The 21,427-nt window shown below is 37.7% G+C and overlaps 1 protein-coding gene across 1 annotated transcript in view; it reads right to left on the bottom strand.

Moving 5' to 3' along the window:
- The window catches only part of mical1 (microtubule associated monooxygenase, calponin and LIM domain containing 1), a 50,658-nt gene extending 41,239 nt beyond the window's left edge, over positions 1-9,419 (bottom strand). Inside the window, exon 1 of the mRNA XM_079575438.1 lies at positions 9,200-9,419. The gene's annotated coding sequence lies outside the window, so the exon portion shown is untranslated. The remainder of the gene's footprint in view (positions 1-9,199) is intronic.
- Positions 9,420-21,427: the final 12,008 nt, after the last annotated feature.

The raw sequence follows: 21,427 nt of genomic DNA, 5'->3' as shown, positions 1-21,427 counted from the left end.
AGTTCAGGTTTCTGATGTGGCCCACCCCTGCTCTAGAATTCAGTCACTGAACACGTTTTACAGTCAGGAGATTTTAAGCACAGTATATGGCATAAAACAGCCCTGTTAAGACACACCATTGCTCGCTTAAAGTGCACATCAAATGCATTTATATTTATATAGCACATTTATAAACAACTCTTGTTGACCAAAGTGCTTTACAAAAGGTCTACAGTACATAAAAAAGACAATATACGAGCAGCAAAGCACTAACAGTATAAACTTCGTAACGTTCATTGTGTCTACTTGTGTTCTAGTATCACTTTTTAGGTTCGTTTTGAACTGATAAGTGACACGTCACCGCACGCCGGTGATACTTCTGATGACGGCCTGCAGATGGCGCTGAAACATGTAAAGGGAAAAGATCTTTAACATCTCTAACCTTAGTGTCTGACAAAACGAACCTCAAAAGTGATACTAAAGCACTAACAGCTCAGATTTTGGCCATGATATGCGCGAAACAGTGTTAAAAGTGCCACCATGTTATATCAATGAGAAATCAGTGAGTCAGAATTCAATGGGACCTGCATTCATGAGAACCGGGGAGCTGGTTTTCCCGAGATGTGACGTCATTGTCCCCAGTTGTTTTATGTTCATGTGGTTATATCGGAAAGTGGGGATATTTATGTGATCAAATAGAAACGCTGCATTGAACAGAGTTAACCATTTAAATTTGGAGTTAACGTCTCAAAAGCAAAACTTTCGTTTGTTAATTTGATAAAAATATCATGTGAATTTTGTTTTTTGCTAGCATAATGTTGGGCATTTCTCACAGTTATGTCACGCCGAGGACGACAGCTCACGCTAAAGTCAAGAAAGTAACTCAAAAGCTCACATTAGACGATAAATGAACAAATCAGTCGTTTTCCCCAGTTGAGAGAGTGTACATGAGCAGCTCCAGAAGAACACATGAACGCAGCATCTCACACATAACATAAACATTCATTTGCTGCTTCACTTACATAAAACTATGATTATTACTAACAACAGATGTTATCCATGTAACTAAATCTTGATTAAACATTTTACACTATACAAAGCCTGGTCACAAGTTACTATTGAGCCACTAACTTTATAAAACAACACTTTGACTTTGCCTTTTTTGCATTTTATTTTATGAAACGGCTGTAACTGATGTAACATTGCCCTATTGTAATGCATCAGGTTAAAGGAACAGGCCACCGTTTTTCCACACTGAGATATATTCTGAGCTCAGACGAGTTGCTGTCCGGTCTTTGTGTGTGCCCTCAGTCACGCAAAATGACCAAAGATGTTGCTAGCATTTGGCCTCTCCCAATGTATTCCTATGGCTCCAAACGGGGGTGAAGTTGGAAGCTACCACGCTCTTCCACAGGCACAAAGACCAGACAGGTACGCATCAACTCGTCTAAGATATAGAGTTAGAGGCGCTCACTGCAAACCAATTTGTGAGAAGAACAAGGCCTCCTGGTATCGGCTTGTATCAGGTATTGGCTAAACTAAAACCCTAAATATCGTTATTGTTAATAAAACAGCTGGATCAGAGCGTCTCTATCTCATCCTGCTGCTTCACTGTTCCACAGAGTCTCTCTTCGTGCTGTGACAGAGGGGACTTCCCGCCTCCTACCTTTATAATTACACACTCAGCTTTAGCCCAGAGCCGCCGCAATCACCTGGTCGCCTGAGTCACTCCTTCCTCAAAGCCTTTTCTTTTGATGACAGCGAGCTCCCCACACACGAAGCATGCGTCATTCTCACACACATGACTCCAGGACGCGGAAACAAGCAGTTTCAGGACAAGACGGTGTCGACAATACACATTATGTTCCCGGAGGCTGAAAATTCTAACTGCACTAATCCCTCCTCGGGCACTTTGAAACTGGAAGGAAAAACACATTATTTAACGTTGTATAGAAGAAGTAAAGCAATGTATGTGTGAAAATGGCTTGCAGGTATTTTGAGGGACAAAATCAGATATGGAGAGAGATAAGTTTAGATTTAAGGGGTTACTTAATTGCGATCAGGTACAAATAGGGATGTCACAGTTACCGGTGTAGCGGTAAACCCCGGTAAAAATGTTGGCAATAATTACCGTCTTGTTTTTGAAAAAATATTTTACCGCGGTGGATTACGGCGCCCGCGGTTTAGGCAAAATGAGCCTCATGAGGCGCCGTCTCCTCTGCTGAAGCTGCCGCAGGCGCCTCTGGAGCTACAACCAAAACTAAACTTTCTCTGAGCTGGAATCATGTCCGACACGACAGCTCAGGATCAGCCTCAGAGACCGAGCCTGAAGTCTGGACATGTTTTGTGTATTTTAAGAAGCTGAAGGACAGTTGATAGAGACAGTTTTCCTGTTTGTGGAGTGTAAAGGAATTTTTTTTTTTTTCAAAAATCGAGCAGCCCTTATTACAGGGATTTTAAATATCTTTTTTTGGAGGATTAAAAGGTCAGTAGATCAGTCAGGAAATGGGATATCAACAAAGTCTTCAATAAAAACCTTCCAAACGTTGATATTTCCGAGACTGAATGAATGTGTCTGTAGATGTTACTGCCTTTTATCATACGGCTCTTCACAACGTAAGTAGAAGCTCCGTTGATTTGAATGGGATTTCCCAACGTTCTACCGGTCATTATTTTCTGATAAAGGACGTCTGAAAAAAATAACGACGCTGCCAATGGCTACGGAGTTGGTGCTTTCATATCACTCCTCACGTACGTAGCAGCGACACTATCTGTCCCGTCACTGAGAGAGAAGTCGGGGAATCGCTCGTGAAGTTAGCGTGAGTCTGACTTTCAACTTACCCAGAGATTCACCTCCATTCCTCCAACTGCGCCTTCAGCTAAGTAGCTAGGCTAGCTGCTAGCCTTGCTGCTTCTAGCCTAGCAAAACGTTGCCTAGCAACGCGCAAACTTTTGGGAACTATTTGTCGCGGAAGTCATTAAATAAACCTTTCGACCTTCATAAAAGCGTACGAAGTTTATGTTGTGTGTGTTCAGTTGGCAAATGGCCGTATAATAAGCGCCCTTACTTAAAAGTTACAATTTCTCATTTAAATCTATGAAGGATGGTTTATTTGGTGAAAAAATAAAGAGTTAATTGTGCATCCAGGTTAAAGCACAAGTTTAGAGAATAAAAACACGTGAATAAAAACTAAACTGTGAACTGCATTTGTCCTTGTATCGTAAAGCTGTTCCTCAAACTGTTTACTCAATGCTCCCATTTCCACCTGACTAAAAACCTGCTTTCACTGGTCCACTTGATGCAGCTCATAAGGTTTCAGTCAACATTTACTCTTCACATGTGTGGCATCAGTAAAGCACAAACACAGCAGCTCCGTGTGGTTGACAGTGTTTCCTGTGAACATCGGCCACATCACTTCCGAAAGATAAATGTTTCATCACGAGTCCCCGGCACATTTCTGCACTCGGGCTGCAAAGATGTGAAAAACAACACCTCCTGGCTTTTCGTTTTGACTCTTGTACCGTAAATGAATCTCGACATCACAGAGTTAACGACTGATATCAAATATTGCACGTTGCTCTGGACCAGCCTCCACCTGAAGTGCACACGTGTCCCACTCGGAGCATGACGACACTTGTTTTGAGGCTGAACGCATTCCTTCCAAACATTTCCCCTCTGAGCAAGAAACAAGAGACGACACGAGACGAGACTCTGGATGAATCACAGAAACCCAAAACAGAACAAATAAGTGTCCATGTTTTACTCTCCATCTTTGCTGTGTTTTGTTCATTCCATATATTTGCACTTCCCACTTACTTTCTGGACTTTCCTGTCTGCGTACTGTACACTAAATCTATTAAGAACTGCCACAATATGTTTTTTTCCCACTGATTGATTAATAAAGTTTGATTATCTTGGGTACATAGTCTGTTCATGTTTATTACCTTTGGCAGAAGTTGGTTATAGATACAGACGGCATCTCGTCATAGAAGGGGGCGTGGCTTCGCCGAGGGGGAAAATAGAATCTTTAGAGAAACACAATTTTCACTCTTTTTAGCCATTTTCTGGTGGAATATGAACTTATTTATCACATAAATAAAGTCAAATGTAAATCGGGCCCATGTGGATATTTTCTCACAGCAGATTGTTCAGTAGAAGTGAAAAAACGGCAGTTGTAGCAAGCGCTAGCTAACCGTTAGCATTAGCCCGATGCTAACATTTGCTCCTCCCCATGTCTTTGTTTCTTTATTTAGTAGAAACTATATTCATAATTCAGCATTTGTTACAGTAGTTTTTGAATAATTAGACAAAGTTTAGATTTTTTTCATAATTGTTTTCCCCCTTAACTGTTTTCAAAAATGACCATATATGGGCGATTCTAGAGATGCCGTCTGTATCTATACACTACAAAAAACACCTGAACATTGGTCATTCCATCAGTGGATTCTTTCTCCCTCATGACAGGCATATTCCAACATGACAATGCCAGGATTCGTGAGGCTCACATTGTCAAAGAGTGGATCAGGGAGCATGAGACGGCTTTGCTTTGCGCTCACACTCTCCCATCATCAATTTAATCATTTCATCATTTGGTTTGAGCAATAAATTACTATAATTATTAGGGCTGGGACAAAATATCGCATCGCATGGCAATACTTTTTGTTGCAATACCAAGTATCCGTGTTTTATTAAGCGTTAAAGGAACAGGCCACCGTTTTTACATACTGAGATATGTTCTAAGGCGTAATAGTACCAGGAGTAATTTGGCATCTGCACAGTAAAGTGAAGATTACTGCGCTGATTTCAAACTACTCCTGGTATTATTACGCCTTACAATATAGTTCCCCCTTTTATCCGCTTAGAAAATCCACATTGTTTAATTTTGTGTAATTATACTTTGTAGTGGAACACTTCACGTAACCATATTTAAATAGGGAAAACGTGGAAGAGCTTGGTAGCTTCTATCTTGACCAGTTTTGGAGCTATAGAGGAGAGAGGGAGAGGCTAAATGCTAACGCCGTCTGTGCTGTGTTTACGTGACTGAAGGCACGGGGGAAGATCAGACAGGTCCTAAAGAACTCGTCAAAGCTCAGGTAAGAACATATCTCAGTATGGAAAAACGGCGGCCTGTTCCTTTAATACTTTCAAGATTTGTATTTGGAGGAATTTTTATCACGTGCTTTGTTTTCCAGTAACTGCTACACAGCCCTGTGGGGATCACTTTATTTTACAGTACCTTGACACAAAAAATGACAAAAAATGACAAATAAAATGCAGAAAAAATGACAAAAAATGACAAAAAAAATGCAGAAAAAATGACAAAAAATGACAAAAAAATGACAAAAAAATGACAAAAAAATTACAAAAAAAATGACAAAAAATGACAAAAAAATGACAAAAATGGACAAAAAAAATGACAAAAATGTGACAAAAATAATTTAAATATGAGAAGTATTTCACAACAAATTTTATGACATTTGTCTATTTGAAAACTAAAAATAAATAAAACAGTTAATGGGATGAGTGGGGGGTCTTTCATCTCCCCCTGATGTCTCTGGCCAGAAAACCCCAATTGCAACTTGACTGCCCCCGGACCGGAGTCACCAATACACACTAATAGAATCATGAAGCAGAAGATGCTAACGGGCAAAGCTAACTTTGGGCTAGCGCCACTTTAGCAGCATTTACAGCCAAGTTTGAGAGAAAAAAATGATCTCCATTGTGTAACTGGATGTACAATATCCCTCTGTCCCTTTGCCTTTTCTGTCAGCGTAGTATTTACTCTCACGGACAATTAATACGCTATAAAGAGTTACTTAGCACTGCTTTAACTTCATGAAATGATAAAAGTGTATCGTCGCTAATAAATACATGTACACATTTCAAACAGTGCATGAAATATTAATGACTGTGATGATTTATGAACATGTTTCTGATCAATATAATGATTTGTAAACAGATTGATGTAACAGAGCACATGTCTGAAGCGTTACGTGGCCTGTTAGCTATAAGTTTGTTATATTATATACATCGCGCCTCCTTTCAAAGCCTTACTTTGTAGAAAACAATGGTAAAGCCGTAAGACTGGTCAGACTGGGCCGAGGGATAAAGGGAAATATGACCTGTTAAACTCATACAAGCATCACTTTTCAGTTTCAGAAGTCCCACAGATAGAGGATGTTGTATCTCCGCACAGGACTGTATTATCTAATCCAGGGGTGTCCAAAGTGCGGCGCGAGGGCCAAATGCGGCCCTCAGACTAATTTTTGGTGGCCCTCAGGCTTCTTGTTTTATTGACACATGGCCAGAGATGATAATTTCCCGGTAATTTGAATCATTCCGCACAATTAAAACCTCAAAAATTAAGTTTTATTGTGAGACTGAGCTGGCATAATGCAGGGCCGGACTGGGACTGAAAACCAGCCCTGGACTCTGGTCAGTCTGGCCCAAATTAGCGTAAATGTGACACTTCCACAAATACATATGTGAACCTCTGACCCCCCGCCTTAACCCAGAGCATTTTCTCCAGTTCGGCTTTGCCCAAATCTAAAAGCTTCTTGACTGGAGAGCAACACTGTGACGCCTCATTTTTTTGTGGCTTTTTCGTTGTGTTTTCGTCTCTTGTTATTCGTGGGTTTTTTTTCATGTTATTGTTGTTTTTTCATCGCTTTGTCGTCACGTTTTCGTCACTTTTTTGTTGCTTTTCCAGCACGTTTTTGTTTTTGGATGCTTTTCTTTTAACCCCTTAACTCCCGCCTGAACCGAGCACATTTTCTCCAGTTTCGGCTTTACCCCAATCCAAAAGCTTCTGGAAAAAAGATGTGAAAATAGCGACAAAACTGAGACGAAAACAATGATGGAAATGTGACAAAAAAGTGAGAAAAGTTTGACAAAAAAGTGACGAAAAATTGATGAAAAAGTGGCAAAAATGTCACAAAAATGACAAAAGAAATGACAAAAAAAGGACAAAAATGTGACAAAAATGTGACAAAAATGTGACAAAAATGTGATAAAAATGTGACCAAAAAATGACAAAAATTAGACGAAAAAATTGCTAAAAAATGACTAAAATGTGAAAAAAAATGAACAAAAAAATGAGTTCCAAAAATGAGTTGAATATCCAACCAAAAAATTATGGAAAAAAAATCTGATGACGTGAGGAAAAAGATCCTCTCGGTTCAGGCGGAAGTTAAGAGGAGATGCAGCTTTGGGATTGTGGTTTGTGACATGATTTAACAGAGCAGTCGTCCAAAACAAGGCACCAGTAAATATCAGTGGATACATCTCAGGTACAATGTCTGATCTTGATCATTAACTACTGCAGAAGTTGCCAAGCACGTAACGCACGCACCTTTGCTCCAAAGTGACAAACCTCCATGTCCAGGAAGAGCTTCCCCTCCCACCAGGCAGACAGTGCAACACGATGTAACCAAAGCTGTAGAACACGACCAGTGTGTGTTTTTGAGAAGTGGCCCACGGAGACGAGCTGTCGGGCTAAAAATAACTCCGACCATCAAACTGACTCATGTTTTGTTTTTTTTAATAATTGCTTTAGCGAAGGCATTGTGGCCTATTTATACTCTGGCCTACATTTGGGTCTGGAAAACAAAAGACAGCGAGTTAAAAGATACTATTATCGCTCAGCTGCTTTGCTAAAATTAGTTGAGTGCACGCAATATTAATATTCATAAGCCCAGAACACAAGAGGAACTTACATATTGTCAGGATAAATCTGTTTTTATTTGACTTGATTGAGCCAATTCACATTAACAACATAATACAACAACACAAAATGCCCAAAAAGTTCAGTTTGAGGATTAAAAGTGTAATACAAAACCTATTTACAATGGGTTTGTGGAATTACAGTGTAGCCTTGACCTATTTAAAAGCATTGGTAGTTCTTAAATGGGCTAGACTGAGTTTAAAAATGTTAAAATGAAGTATTTTCTTAAGGTGTAGAATGAGCTCAGACCTGTTCACCACAACTGCCTCTAAAATCCTGCACTGTCACTCAGAAAGGTTTTAATTTGTGTCTGAAGTGCCGTCATGCACGAGCTTAATATAGAAGGTGCAGTTACACGTATGACCTGAGGTGGCAGTAGTGAGTATAAAGTGGCCAACTTGCATCTAGTCCCTTTTAAAATGATGAAAATGCAACAATAACAAAAATACAACAAAAATGTGACCCAAAAGTGACAAATATGTGACAAAAAAGTTGATAAAAATATTGAAAAAGTGACAAAAATGCGACAAAAAAGTGACAAGAATGCGACAAAAAAAGTGACAAAAATACAACAAAAAAGTGACAAAAATGCGACAAAAAAGTGACAAAAATGCGGCGAAAAAGTGACAAAAATACAACAAAAAAGCGGCGAAAAAGTGACAAAAATGTGGCGAAAAAGTGACAAAAATGCAACAAATAAGTGACAAAAATACAACAAAAAAGTGACAAAAATGTGACAAAAAAGTGACAAAAATGCGACAAAAATGCGTCGAAAAAGTGACAAAAATACAACAAAAAAGTGACGAAAAATGCGACAAGAAAGTGACAAAAATGCGGCGAAAAAGTGACAAAAATACAACAAAAAATGTGACAAAAAAGTGACAAAAATGCAGCGAAAAAGTGACAAAAATACTACAAAAAAGTGACAAAAATACAACAAAAAAGTGACAAAAATGCGGCGAAAAAGTGACAAAAATACAACAAAAAAGTGACAAAAATGCGGCGAAAAAGTGACAAAAATACAACAAAAAAGTGACAAAAATCGCTGAAAAAGTGACCCCAAAAAAAAGTATAAAATGGTCAACTTGCATCTTGCCCCTTTAAATATGAGGAGTATTTCACAACAAATTTTATGACTTTTGTCTATTTGAAAACTAAACATACTTGGTAATGGAGTAAGAAGCTACAGAAACTTGAAAGCTATGAAAAAGAAGAACTTAAAAGCGATAATAAACTACTAAAGTACATGATACTACACTAATCTCCATCACTGGAATCTAACAGTGGATGGAAAGTCAAGTTGCAACCTGCACTTTTGACGTTTGGGCGAAAATATAAAAACTACAGGCAACATTTTCTGGTTGGCATTAACAAGATTCTGTGGAAGTTCAAGTTGAAACATGAATCCTCCGTTAGTTCTAGCTGAATCGTAGGCAGTAAGAAGCTGTATTTAAGGCACAGCTACATCAGAGCCAGTGGACGGGATTAAGACTCACCTTTTGAACCGCGTCTCCTAAAGCTTCTGTTTATCCAGGCGTTTGGATCGAGCGAAGTGGCACCAGCGTCCATCCAAAAGGAGAGAGAGAGAGAACAAAGCTTATCAGCCACTGCAGGCATCTACACGAGACATTTCAAACATGGCATTTTCACCACGCTCCAGTGTTGACAAAGAGAGGAAGCCGCTGACAGAAGGTGCGGCAGCTGCTTCAGCGAGAGGAGGCTGTGGTCACGCCGCGTTTAAACTGTGTGCGAAGCCAACGCTTACTTTCAGAGACATCGATTATAGTAATAACCCGGCCGAGTCGCTTTAAAAAAGTATTTAGAACTTTGCACCTGACATTCATTTAACTGCTTTAAGATGGTCATTTTCAGTAATTGTTTAATTGACCCGTACAGGAAATGATTGAGTGGCAATCTAGAGGATGATAAAAGCAATAAAAAGCAAACGCCACTCAAGAAAAAACATATTTACTACAATCAGATTCATTCTAACCTTGTATGCTAAAGGTTAGTATGAGTAAAAAAGGGCTACAACATGTTAAAGGGACAATGCAGAGTTCAAAAATGTTAAAATTATGTATTTTCCTCCCCCTATATGTTCCTGCCGTGTCCTAATGTGTAGAATGAGCCCAGATCTGTTCAACACAACTGCCTCTAAAATCCTGCACTCAAAAAGTTGACAAAAAAATGACAAAAAAATGACAAAAACTGTGACAAAAAATGACAAAAAAATGACAAAAAATGACCAAAAAATGACAAAAACTGACAAAAAAATGACGAAAAAATGACGAAAAAATGACAATAAATGTGACAAAAAAAATGACAAAAAATGACAAAAACTGACAAAAAAAATGACAAAAAATGACAAAAAAATGACAAAAAATGACAAAAAATGACAAAAAATGTGACAAAAAAATGACAAAAACTGACAAAAAAATGACGAAAAAATGACAATAAATGTGACAAAAAATGACAAAAAAAATGACAAATAATTAAAAGAAAATGACAAAAAATGTGACAAAAAATGACAAAAAAAAAGACAAAAAATGACAAAAACTGACAAAAACTGACAAAAAAAATGACAAATAATAATAAAAATGACAAAAAAAATGACAAAAAATGACAAAAAAATGACGAAAAAATGACAAAAAATGTGAAAAAAATGACAAAAATGTGACAAAAAAATGACAAAAAAAATGACCAAAAAATGACAAAAACGGACAAAAAAATGACAAATAATTAAAAAATAAATGACAAAAAACGGACCAAAAAATTGACTAAAATTGACAAAAAATAACAAAAAATGACAAAAAAATGACAAAAAAAAATGACAAAAAATTGACAAAAAATAAACAAAAAATGACAAAAAAAGGACAAAAATGTGACAAAAATGTGACAAAAAAATGACAAAAAATGACAAAAATGTGACAAAACTAGTTTAAATATGAGGAGTATTTCACAACAAATTGTATGACTTTTGTCTATTTGAAAACTAAAAATACTTGATAATGGAGTAAGAAGCTACAGAAACTTGAAAGTATCTCTGGGTCCGAATTGCCGTCATGCAAGCTGCAGTTACGCGTAAGACCTGAGGTGGCAGTAGTGAGTATAAAATGACCAACTTGCAACTAGACCCTATAAAAGGTGCATTCTCCAACTTTCTATGTGGAAAAAAAAGTTGATATTTGTGCGTATTTGACCCAGTGGCATCATGAGTGGTAAACATGGCGCACAGTGGTCTCTACAAGCTCCAGGATCAACTGTCGTGAAGGTTTTCTGGTGAGAGGCTCCGTCAGCAGTGAAAACCTTCCAAACAATTGATTCTGGAGCGTCCTAAAGACCACTGTGATGGAAAGTAAAGGCGCCACGCTGACCACACATACAGCCACTGGGTCACTGAACGGTCAAATACGTGCATATATCAATGTCACTTTTTCATCAAATTATTCGCATTTTTCGTCAAATTTTTCTCACTATTTTGTTCATTTTTTGTCCATTTTTGTCATTTTTTTGTAAATTTTTTGTCACTTTTTCGTCCATTTTTCTCTCACTTTTTTCACATTTTCATCATTGTTTTCGTCTCAGTTTTGTCTCTATTTTCACACCTTTTTTCCAGAAGCTTTGGGATTGGGGTAAAGCTGGAGAAAATGTGCTGGGTTCAGGTGGGAGTTAATAAACTGGGTCTATAATGGTCTGGCACAGATACACCTAAATCTGACTAAATGAAGCCTGATCTAAACCTGGTCTAAATCAGAAAACCACCAAACTTAAATTCGTCACAAAAGCATAACCTGTGTTACTGTGACATGTGTCATTTGAGAACCTTCATTTCAATAATAGCTTAACTCACTGCTTAACTCTTTCAGGAAAATATGTTTAATCCCTTAACTCCCACCTGCACATTTTCTCCAGTTTGGCTTTACCCCAATCCAAAAGCTTCTGGAAAAAATGTGTGAAAATAGTGACAGAACTGAGACGAAAACAATGATGATGTGACAAAAAACGGACGAAGAAATGACAAAAATTTGATCAAAATGTGACAAAAACTGACAAAAAAAGATGACAAAAACTGACAAAAATGTGACAAAAAAATGACAAAAATGTGACAAAAAATGACAAAAAATTACAAAAAAATGACAAAAATTTGATAAAAAATTGATAAAAATGTGACAAAAAAAGATGAAAAAAAAAAAAGACAAAAATTGACAAAAATAACAGAGAAATGACGGAAAAAAATGACAAAAAATAACAAAAATGTGACGAAAAAATGACGAAAAAATGACAAAAATGTGAAGAAAAAATTACAAAAAATTATGACAAAAATGACGAAAAAAATGACAAAAATGTGACAAAAAATTACAAAAAAACGGACAAAAAAAAGACGAAAATGTGACAAAAACTGACAAAGAAAATGACCAAAAAAATGACCAAAAAAATGACGAAAATGTGATAAAAATGAGTTGAACCCCCCCTCAAAAAAAGATGGAATAAAATCTGACGACGTGAGGAAAAAGATCCATTCAGATGAGTTTTCTAGATCTTAGCTTTCAAATGAGTCTTTACACTGGCCTACAGGATTTGGGCAAAGCTGAACTGGAGAAAATGCCCTCGGTTCTGGTGGGAGTTAAGAGGTTAATCGACACAATGGAGAGAGAAAAAGCCCTGGACACTCGTTCCAAACACTCAAACTCGTCGTGAATACAAACCAAGCAGTTATGTAACGTTTAAAGAAGTTGATGAACTAAATGACTGAATGAAGCCTGATCTAAACCTGGTCTAAATCTGAAAACCACCAAACTTAAATTCATCACAAAAGCATAACCCGTGTTACTGTGACATGTGTCATTTGAGAACCTTCATTAACTTCCTGCTTTACTCTTTCAGGAAAATATGTTTAACCCCTTAACTCCCATCTGCACATTTTCTCCAGTTTGGCTTTACCCCAATCTAAAAGCTTCTGGAAAAAAGGTGTGAAAATAGTGACAGAACTGAGACGAAAAAATGACAAAAATTTGATAAAAATGTGACAAAAAAGATGAAAAAAATGACAAAAAATTGACGAAAAAATGACAAAAATGTGACAAAAAATAACAAAAATATAACAAAAAAATGCCGAAAAAATGACAAAAATGTGACAAAACAATGACGAAAAAATGACAAAAATGTGACAAAAATGTGACAAAACAATGACGAAAAAATGACAAAAATGTGACAAAACAATGACGAAAAAATTACAAAAAATGACGAAAAAAATGACAAAAATGTAACAAAAATTGACAAAAAATTGACAAAAAAAATGACAAAAATGTGACAAAAACTGACAAAAAACGGACAAAAAAATGACGAAAAAAGACAAAAATGTGACAAAAACTGACAAAGAAATTGACAAAAAATTGACAAAAAAAGACAAAAAAATGACAAAAATGTGACAAAAACGGACAAAAAATGACGAAAAAAGACAAAAATGTGACAAAAACTGACAAAGAAATTGACAAAAAATTGACAAAAAAAGACAAAAAAATGACAAAAATGTGACAACGGACAAAAAATAACAAAAAAATAACAAAAAAATAACAAAAAAATGCTGAAAAAATGACAAAAATGTGACAAAACAATGACGAAAAAATGACAAAAAATGACGAAAAAAATGACAAAAATGTGACAAAAAATAACAAAAAAATAACCAAAAAATGACGAAAAAATGACAAAAATGTGACAAAACAATGACAAAAAATGACATAAATATGACGAAAAAATGACAAAAAATGACAAAAAAAAAATGACAAAAATGTGACAAAAATTGACAAAAAATTGACAAAAAAACGGACAAAAAAATAACAAAAAAAGACAAAAATGTGACAAAAAAATAACAAAAAAAGACAAAAATGTGACAAAAAATAACAAAAAAATTACAAAAAAATGACAAAAAAATGCCGAAAAAATGACAAAAATGTGACAAAACAATGACGAAAAAATGTCGAAAAATTGACGAAAAAATTTCAAAAAATGACGAAAAAATTACAAAAAAAATGACCAAAAAAATGACAAAAAATGAGTTGAGTTTTGTCCCTCAAAAAAAGATGGAAACAAAACCTGATGACGTGAGGAAAAAAATCCATTCAGATGAGTTTTCTAGATCTCAGCTTTCAAATGAGTCTTTACACTGGCCTACAGGATTTGGGCAAAGCTGACCTGGAGAAAATGCCCTCGGTTCTGGTGGGAGTTAAGAGGTTAATGGACACAATGGAGAGAGAAAAAGCCCTGGACACTCGTCGTGAATACAAACCTAGCAGTTATGTAACGTTAAAGAAGTTGCTGCTGCAGGACGTTGTTGTTGACGTCTCAGAAAGGGGGAAAAAAGCCAAATATATATAAATAAAAAACACTCCAAAGCTTTAACATATGCGGCATTTTCACAGAAACTCAGTCTCTCGAGTCCCACAGAGAAAACCGAGAGACGGCAAACTTTAACCGACCAACTGAAACGTAACGACAAAACGTCACCAAACGCGTCAAATACGGGATGAAAACGCTTCCTTACGTGACCGGATGAGCTCGTGGAGTGGACCGCGGTCGGTAACGGGGCGTCTCCGGGTTCGTGTCCGTGTTTCTGGGGCATTGTTTACAGATTTTTTTTTTTCTTCACAGGTGGAGACGGAGAGAGCGCGCGGGACAGAGGCAGGTGAGCGCACGTTTGCCGACACTTCCGGGAGTTTCTGGCAACACACACCTCCACGCGCCGCGAGCAGAACACGTGACCCACAGCCACAGCGGGGGGCCCAGTGAGGCGCGCGCATGTGTGTGGTGAAGAACAAAAGAAAAAGGTATTGTTGTTTTACATGGATGGACCAAACAAACAAATGGGCAAAATATCTTCAATAAATTAATGAAAAGTTGTGACTGAAATAAAAATCTAGGCTACTCTTCATTCAAGCATGAAAATATTGAAGTCTAGCCAAGCCTGGAGGTCAATTGCAGTGTTAATTTTGACAACATATTTTAATTTAGTTTTAGTCTTAGTCTAAAATTAAATTACATTTTAGTCAAGATTTATAAATAATAATAATAATGCATTGGTTTTATATATAGCTTTTCTGGACACTCAAAGACGCTTTACATTGCACTATTCATTCACTCCATGCTCGGTGGTGGTAAGTCTTGTAAACCAAAGTTTCAAGTTTATGGTTTTGTATGGCCCAATATCACAACAGAAGTGGCCTCACAGCTGCACTGAACATTAAAACAGAGCAATAAATATGACAATTAAAAGTTCAGGTGAATCCAGGCAAATATAATGTCCAATAGGAGGTGGCGACGAGCGGCGTGGGCGTCCCCCGTCCTTAGACTCTCCATCACGGCAAGGGAAAACTCAAAAACCCGGCGGGAGAAAAGAGAAACCTTGGGGAGAACCACAGAAGGAGAGATCCACTCCCATGGACGGACAGGCTATAGAGACCCAGGGCCGAAGGATCCCTCAGCAGACGGGCCAAGATCACAGACCGTCCAGTCCTCAGATTCCAGAATGCAGGTTCCTCCGTTCGATCTAGACAGGCACTCCCGAGGGGGGGGGGGACAGGAGACACCGTGTGAATAGTGATCATGGGTTCGTTCCCCATCCATGCCTCTAAGGATTGTGGGCAAGTTCGAAACACACTCGGGTTACTGTTTCAGCACAGGCCTTTGGAATACAAATGTAAGCTACTATTTTAGCCACAGCTGCCCTGGGGTGGACTGACGGAAGCGAGGCAACCAGTCTGCGCCATCGGCCCTTCCGACCACCACCAACCACTCACTCACTCACTACATTCGCTAGGCTTCCTGGTGTTACTTAACGGTCTCCCATCCAAGTACCGACCAGGCCCTTCCCTGCTGAGCTTCCAAGGTCTGACGGGATTGGGCAGAGCAAAGGCGATTTAGTCAAAAAAAACTTTGCAATTTTAGTCTAGTTTTAGTCGACAAAAATTAAGACTAATTTAGTGGACTTTGCATTGATAATATTCCTTATAATCATATTTAATGTTGTTCCTCTGCTTCATGTTTCTGCTCCACATGAACAAAGCTCAGAGCTGATCCTTTAACATGATCTGAGGCTCTTTCAGACGCTCAATACAAGTTTGGATGATTTTAGTCTCTCCTTTTCATTTTTATTTAGTCTGATTTTAGTCGACTAAAATATCTGGACATTTTAGTCACAGTTTTAGTCTCATGAGAAACTTTTAATTTAGTTTTAGTCCAATTTTAGTCACAAAAATATCACTTTGACTAAAATTAAGACTAAATATTTTAGTCGACGAACTTCACACTGGTCAATTGCAGTCACAGAACATACAGGTGCTCGTCATATAATTAGAATATCATGAAAAGTGCATTTGCTTTTGTTATTCAACTTAAACTGTGAAACTAATATATGATATAGACCAGGGGGAGGCAAGTTTCCTCGTCGGAGGCCGATTTTCTTTATTGTACCAGTGTTAATTTTGTAATTATTTCGTAGTAAAGTGAAGATTACTGCGCGGATGCCAAACTACTCCTGGTATTATTACGCCTTACAATATAGTTCCCCCTTTTATCCGCTTAGAAAATCCACATTGTTTAATTGTGTGTAATTATACTTTGTAGTGTAACACTTCACGTAACCATATTTAAATAGGGAAAACGTGGAAGAGCTTGGTAGCTTCTATCTTGACCTGTTTTGGAGCTATAGAGGAGAGAGCGAGAGGCTAAATGCTAACGCCGTCTGCGCTGTGTTTACGTGACTGAAGGCACGGGGGAAGATCAGACAGGTCCTAAAGAACTCGTCAAAGCTCAGGTAAGAACATATCTCAGTATGTAAAAACGGTGGCCTATTCCTTTAAAACAGCTCTGCTTGTTACAAGTCTTTTCATGGTTTAGCACCAAAGTCCATCTCTGACATGTTAGAGCCGTATGAACCATCTCGGGCCCTGAGAACTTCAGGGAGGGGCCTCCTGGTGGTCCCAGAGTCAGGACTAAACACGGTGAGGCTGCGTTTCAGTTTCATGCAGCTAAAATCTGGAACAGTCTTCACGAGGATGTGAGACAGGCCTCAACTCTGACAATGTTCAAATCCAGGCTGAAAACAGCTCTTTTTACCCGAGCATATGACTGAAAGTATTTTATCTACACTCTCGCCTTTTACTGTAATTGATTAATTTTACGTTGATGTTTTCATTGATTGTATTTGTTTTCTTATATTTATGCAGCTGTGAAGCACTTTGAATTGCCTTGTGTCTGAATTGTGCTCTACAAATAAACTTGCCTTGCCTTGCCTCACTATTGCTGATAAAACACGGCTTTCTCAGCACATCAGTCTGAAAACAACAGGCCGACAAGTCTCAAAACAAATTTTATTCAAACGTATTTTCATTTTGAACAAACTCCAAATCCATGTGGACAGAATAAACAGTTCACATCCCGAAACATCATTCAAAAACAGTAGAAAATGAGTATTTAGGAATGACAAACACACTGCATAGCCTCTGAGTCTGCATACGCTTATTCATGCAGACTTTTTGATCCACATCTCACAGGCTGCTGGAGAAATGCTATGTGTGCTTGGGCGCCCTCTAGAGGAGAAGACAGACCGTTGCTGCCTCGCCACACTGCCATTAAAACATGATAGAACATAAAAGCGATGAAAGAAGCCGACCAGGTGTTATCGTTTCACAAAATCCGAACCTCGAACTCGACGTGGGCTTTTACGGTTTATTGTCAGTCATACAGAATGTACAACCAAAAGTCAATGTTACAAAAATACAGTTTATGTGCTCCAAAAATCACACTCGTAATGCAACTTATACCATGAGAGGATTTAAACATCGTTATTATTATTATCATCATCATCACCCATAGACGTACCAGAGGAAGCACTGCGGAGATACAAACCGGAGGAGGGGAAAAGGAATAAATTATAAAAATCATATGTACACAATATTAAAACAATTGTTATTTACAGTGCATAACGTTCCTGTACTGCCCTCTCCTGGCACCACTTGTATCGTGCGCTCTTGTGTCAAAACTGCAGGAGCCAGACCTACATGAGTTAAATTGATTTATTCGAGCAATTATTTACATTAATATATTCACATTCAGGTCACATGAAGCCAAAGAAAATGGTACTATTGAAATCTGCAACGACACATCTGTGAATCATTGATGGGCAAACTCAGAGTAGTGTGAGTTTGCCCATATATGAGAGAAAAAAGAAAAAGAAATAAATGATGCGTATGAACTTATTTGCAAGCAATGTGAGATTTTTCCTGCTGCTGGACTCATGCGCTTCAAAAATATTTATCTTATATTTCGGTAACACTTTACATTACGGGCCGGTAAGTCCATGGTACTTACAGTGGTAATTCTAGATACTTACGGTGGTACTTACAGTGGGAATTACTAGTAATGACAGTGGTACTTATTGTGGTACTAAAAGTGGTAAGTACTAGTAATTGGGGATAGGCTTAGGGAGTCAGAGTTACCCCTGTATCTCTCATTGGCTTGTTGCACAATGTGGCTACGCTAGTTCCTCTGAGCTGAAGCTGTGGGCGCTAGTACTTCCTGTTTGTATTAATTTCCATTAATATTAGCTTAGACCTGTGAGTTCCTGGTAGAAATATTTCCATAGAGGAGACGTTTATGTTTATAAGGATCAGGGAGTTTGTCTTGAAGCTAAAGGCTAATTTAACCTCTTAACTCCCGCCTGAACCGAGAGGATCTTTTTCCTCACGTCATCACATTTTTTTTCCATCATTTTTTGTTGGGTATTCAACTCATTTTTGTAACTTTTTCATCATTTTTTTGTCACATTTTATTTTATTTTTTTTCGTCAATTTTTTATCACATTTTTGTAATTTTTTTGTCAAATTTTTATCCTTTTCTGTCAATTTTTTTGTAATTATTTTCGTCAATGTTTTATCGCATTTTTGTCACATTTTGGTCATTTTTTTAGTCATTTTTTAAATCAAATTTTTGCCACTTTTTCATCACTTTTATGTCAATGTTGTCTCATTTCCATCATTGTTTTCGTCTCATATTTGTTGCTATTTTCACAGCTTTTTTCCAGAAGCTTTTGGATTGGGGTGAAGCCAAACTGGAGAAAATGTGCTCGGTTCAGGCGGGAGTTAAGGGGTTAATGCATTACACAATTTAAAATAGTGCCTTTTTATGTATATTTTTTCATAGCATGTTAGCCTTTAGCTTCAAAACAAACTACCAATCCTTCATGATCACAGGCGTCTCTGATCTTAACTCGTTACATCATGATTTGAACACACAGTAAAAGATCATCTACCAGGAACTCACCGCCCACAACAAAATCTTTAAAAAATATGATTATTATTCCAGGAAAAGAAAACAGACAGGAAGTACTGGCGCTCACAACTTCAGGTCAGAGGAACTAGCATAGCCACACCGTGCAACAAGCCAATTACTCGGAGACACAGGGGTAACTCTTAGTAATGAAGGTTGTACTTCTATTCACTTTGATACTTACTGGTAATTCAAGGATACTACAGCAGCAGGTAGTAAAGTAGGTAGTAAATGTGGTACTTCTACAAACAGAAGTCATTTCTAGGATTGCGTGACTATAAAACAACATAGAACAGAATTAGGGAAAACAAGAAGTACAACCTTCATTACGAAGAGTTACCACATATCTAGAAGTACATACCTTGTAATTCTCACTATAGTATCCTTTAAGTACCACAATAAGTACCTAGAAATCCCACTGTAAGTACCACCATAAGCACCACTGTAAATACCAAAATAAGTACCTAGAAGTACCACTATTATTACTAGTATTTACCACTGTAAGTACCACCATAAGCACCTAGAAATACCACTGTAAGTACCACCCATAAGCACCACTGTAAGTACCAAAATACTAGTAATGACAGTGGTACTTATTGTGGTACTAAAAGTGGTAAGTACTAGTGATTGGGGATAGGCTTAGGGAGTCACAGAGTTGCCCCTGTATCTCTCATTACTCAGAGATACAGGGGTAACTCTTAGTAATGAAGGTTGTACTTCTATTCACTTTGATGCTTACTGGTAAATTCAAGGATACTACAGCAGCAGGTAGTAAAGTAGGTAGTAAATGAGGTACTTCTACAAACAGAAGTAATTTCTAGGATTGTGTGACTATAAAACAACATAGAACAGCATTAGGGAAAACAAGAAGTACGACCTTCATTACTAAGAGTCACCACTGTATCTAGAAGTACATAACTTGTAATTCTCACTATAGTATCCTTTAAGTACCACAATAAGTACCTAGAAATCCCACTGTAAGTACCACCATAAGCACCACTGTAAGTACCAAAATAAGCGCCTAGAAGTACCACTATTATTACTTGTATTTACCACTGTAAGTACCACCATAAGTACCTAGAAATCCCACTGTAAGTACCAAAATACTAGTAATGACAGTGGTACTTATTGTGGTACTAAAAGTGGTAAGCACTAGTAATTGGGGATAGGCTTAGGGAGTCACAGAGTTACCCCTGTATCTCTCATTACTCAGAGATACAGGGGTAACTCTTAGTAATGAAGGTTGTACTTCTATTCACTTTGATACTTACTGGTAATTCAAGGATACTACAGCAGTAGGTAGTAAAGTAGGTAGTAAATGAGGTACTTCTACAAACAGAAGTCATTTCTAGGATTGTGTGACTATAAAACAACATAGAACAGCATTAGGGAAAACAAGAAGTACAACCTTCATTATTAAGAGTTACCACATATCTAGACGTACATACCTTGTAATTCTCACTATAGTATCCTTTAAGTACCACAATAAGTACCTAGAAATCCCACTGTAAGTACCACCATAAGCACCACTGTAAGTACCAAAATAAGTACCTAGAAGTACCACTATTATTACTAGTATTTACCACTGTAAGTACCACCATAAGTACCTAGAATTTCCACTGTAAGTACCAAGGACTTGCCGGCCCGTAATGTAAAGTGTTACCTATATTTCTACTGTTTGTATTCTCTCACAAATAATCCTGAAGCGCATAATAGTATCTTGAATATGGGGTCGGCACATATAAGCTTTCTTGTTTCGACTCCCTTTGGGTTATTATTTTTTCTTTGGCTTCATGTGACATGAATGTAAATATATTAATGAGTTAAATGAGTCAACCTTTTTCGATTTGTTTGGACTAATGTGTTTTCTTCTCAAAACGGATTCATCTCGACTCAAACAGCACCTGCAGATGCTGGAGCCGCTCTTGTGCCAACACAACTTTGCGGCTCTTTGAAGCCTCTTTTGATACTAGCTGATGAAACAAGTGAACCCAGAATGTATTTCAACAATTTTCATAATTTTGGCATGAATGCATTTGTTCATCATCATACTCTCAATGAAAAGTGTGCCTGCTTTGTTCTTTGTGTTCAAAACTACTACTGTGGCTCTTAAAGGAACAGGCCACCAAGCGAGATATGTTCTTGCTTGAGCTCAGACGAGTTGATGCGTACCTGACCGGTCTTTGTGCGTGCCCTCAGTCACGCAAAAACGACCAAAGATGTTGTTAGCATTTGGCCTCTCCCAATGTGTTCCTATAGCTCCAAACGGGGGTGAAGTTGGAAGCTACGATGCCCTTCCACAGGCACAAAGACACAAAGACAGGTACGTATCAACTCGTCTAATCTCAGGTAAGAACATATCACAGTGTGGAATAATGGTGGCCTGTTCCTTTAAAGCAGGG

The sequence above is a fragment of the Gobius niger genome, assembly GCF_951799975.1.
Source record: "Gobius niger genome assembly, chromosome: 17".
Lineage (NCBI taxonomy): Eukaryota > Metazoa > Chordata > Actinopteri > Gobiiformes > Gobiidae > Gobius > Gobius niger.
Note: the sequence above shows the minus strand (reverse complement) of the source record. Positions and strands in the feature narration are given on the sequence as shown.